Source organism: Styela clava, chromosome 1, assembly GCF_964204865.1.
Source record: "Styela clava chromosome 1, kaStyClav1.hap1.2, whole genome shotgun sequence".
Lineage (NCBI taxonomy): Eukaryota > Metazoa > Chordata > Ascidiacea > Stolidobranchia > Styelidae > Styela > Styela clava.
In genome coordinates this window covers 28,995,970-28,999,324 of record NC_135250.1, presented here as the reverse complement: position 1 = coordinate 28,999,324, position 3,355 = coordinate 28,995,970, and the positions used below count along the sequence as shown (strand labels likewise).

The 3,355-nt window shown below is 32.2% G+C and overlaps 1 long non-coding RNA gene across 1 annotated transcript; it reads left to right on the top strand.

The window, feature by feature from the left end:
- Window positions 1–259: 259 nt before the first annotated feature.
- Window positions 260–1,123, top strand: LOC144427284 (uncharacterized). The gene is made up of 3 exons (XR_013477855.1): window positions 260–543; window positions 838–885; window positions 969–1,123. It is a non-coding gene; the product is annotated as an uncharacterized LOC144427284 (long non-coding RNA).
- The last annotated feature ends 2,232 nt before the right edge of the window (window positions 1,124–3,355 follow it).

The window sequence follows — 3,355 nt, the reverse complement described above, 5'->3', positions numbered from 1 at the left end:
TACGAGATAATCATTATGTATAAAATCTTCGTCTAGAAACTTTATCAGGTCATTTTTTGTACCTTTTGTACATTTTTTTTGTCATTTTACATTGTGCAGACATTGTTTCAAATAAAAGATGTAAAGAATAATTTGACGCATCTTTGGATAACGATCGAAAAAAAAAAAAATTTAACTGTCATTTTGAAAGATATCTTCAGCTTTGGTATAAAAACCTTTCGTCAGAAATAAGTTTGGCGACGTGTACTTAAGATGTTTCCCGCTCAGCTTGGCGGTGGTAGTATCTTAGTGTGAATTCATTGAAAGTGCAAAGTTTTTTTTGCGCGAATTAACAAATTTGCTGATTTTTTGTATAACATTGTCTTTCATGAATATTTCCATTATTTTATTAGATATTAATTAGTATTTCCAGGAGTCGGAATATGAATTTTGGTGCTCAGGCTCGACTATTGTTCTTGCTGGTGATTACATTACTGATGCTGTTGCAATCTGCAGTTATGGTTGCATGTCAAAGAGGAGGGTTCGGTGGAAGATTTGGTGAAGGTGAGTAGAGTTGTTTATGCTGAAGTTATGCAATTTGTAGATATGTCTGATTCAGCTTGATTGTAAATAATAAGGGATATGACATAGGTTAAATACTTTAAAAACGTTTCGGTAACGCGAATTAGGAAATATATTAAAGATGAAACTGAAATGATTTCAAATTTACGAGTCGGTGGATAGTTAGTTCGTTGACCGAGATCAAATTTTTGTTAAAGCCTACTTCATTATCATGTTTTGCCAACCCAAATGCAAAGTTCCCATAAAATTCAAAGTCAATTTTTTTCCCATTTTTAGGTGGCTACGTGGAACATTTTGAAGATAAAATTCTCGAAGAATAATGAGGTGATCATTTGTTCCAAACTTTCTTTTTTTGACCTATGGGACCACAAGCACATTTGCATCATAAATATGTTATGTTGTTTCAGGTATTCTGCATAAAGAGCATAATATACATGGAAATATATTGTGTAGAAGGTTATTTGAAATGTATCAGATAAGCAATAAATAAAAGCTGAATTGAAATAAATTGACTTATGATTTGTAACAATATGGATAATTTTAATATATACTCAGAAAACGGCCGCTGAAAAATTATTTACTCTAGTGTCAATAAACAAGTTGTGCGTTTGTAGGTAGTATTCAAGCCTGTCAGCTGCTGGGTAAATTGAGTAAAACGGATAGATCAAAATTATAATCGAGAAACGAGTTGCTATATATCTCAAATATATCTGCTCCATGTCATGGGCAATTGGATGATTGTGTCCAAGCCTGGCCAGCAGTTCTTGGTTAATCAACTAAAATATTGGAAGATTTATAATGTCTTGAGATAAGTTTTGAATACATTTCACTGGACTTGACTTTCTGATTTGCATATTGAAACACTTTGCTGACATTCATGATGACATACTATCATATCATTTTTGCTTTTCAATCGGATGGTGAAACTGAGTTCGTGTTATTACGTATTTCAAATTCAATGAAACTAAATCAATGCAAGAAATTGCAAATAAATATCGAGGAGAAATCAAAATGTGGGGAAATGTGATGATAACGAGAGAGAATGATATTATCGTTAATGCCTCGTCCATCTCTTTGCTCGAGTTGTTATCAAAACCTTGATTTTAACGAAAAAAACAAAAGAGATTTAAATAATGAGAGTGGGGATTTTTTAATTTTCGCTCTAGATATGCAATGAGACAGCAAATTACCATAACGCTTGTATTAGTTTAGGAATCAGCCAGCTAAGAACTAAAGCCAGTCTTAATTATACGATGTTAGTAACAGAGCAAGTAATTTGAGATAACGCAGGTAACGAGAAAAAATTGTGAAGAATGAGAGAGGAAAAGACGATGTGGATAACGTAAACGAAAGAGAATTTGTTCAGTCACGCCTGATCGAACTATCAATACAATCTTCAAACAATATTTTATAGTATATGTGGAATGCACGTATAGTCATATAATAAAATTATATTTTTATGGAGACTTTTTCACCTTTATCGTACGATGGAACATCAAATCAAACAACATAACTTGATTCGTTCTTAGGGTTAGAATGGAAGATTTAACATGATGTTCTAGCGAAGAAATCCGTTTTAATACGGTAACAAATACTTGAAAATAAATAGTAAAAAATATCAGGTATTTTTAATTAACTATAGTAAAATTACTAGAGAGTTTCGCATGCAGGAAACTTCAAATCCGTGCCAGAAGATACCGCACGACACGCGCAAAACCCTCGTAAATGACATCCAAACGTCATTTCCTGACAGGAAATTTTTACATTCAGATTCAAATCAATACCAATGGAATCATTTTATAATAAAGTTCTTGCTTACTGTGTGCTGTTCGTTGAATGCTCGTAAAAAAGGTGTGATGTACGATTTATTTATATTTATTGGGATAACTATAGGCAAAATTATATCTCAGTAATTTGTTTAGTTCTATCATAACTGAATATAAATATAGCGCTTCGCAGGCAATTGTAAGCTTGACTGTCACTGAATAGTTGAATTTTCTCATAAATATTCTTTGCTGGAATTTACAAGCCGATTAGTATAAATAAAATACCTATAGACTGGGATTGTAATGAATATAATTTGTATAACATATCGCGATCTGGTTGTTTTGCTTCATAAGGTTTGTAAGAGATGTATAACAGTTTTATCTGAATTATATGATACTATCATATATTATGACATGTTATAATGTAAAAATCACGTTGAAGGCCTAAAATATAACAAACCATATTTAGCAAACATTCCTCTAGTTACAATCAATTAGATTCTCCATGAAGCGATGTAAATGTGACCTCACGCAAGAAATACTATCTATTAACCTAAACAAACACGCCATCAATTAAGATATATTATTAGGTTGGTATTGCTTGAGTACAGCCGTGCTACAATCTGTTGAGCAAAAGCAAAACAAAAAAAGGTTTTTATTGAGTGGTTCAAATATCTTGCATCTCACTTTCACACAATTTAGTCAATAACGTTTCGTCTAACAAGTCAGATTTATTGTCTTAAGTCGGTATAATGTTAGCGAGAGCGTCGGGAACAACTCTCACAGAGGTACAGAGATGAAGAAGAAGTTATTAGTTTGAATTTATATTCGAAAATATCCAGTTATATAGAATACCTGTTATAAATAAATACATTATCCATTAAACAGTGGTTCCCAACCTTTCTACCCTGGCGGACCGGGAAAAATAAATAAAATGTACTCGAAGACCGGTAAAAATTGAAATGAGTGGGACAGAAAATAATAACATATATCTACGTAATGTCGGCCAATCACTATGATTTTAGACA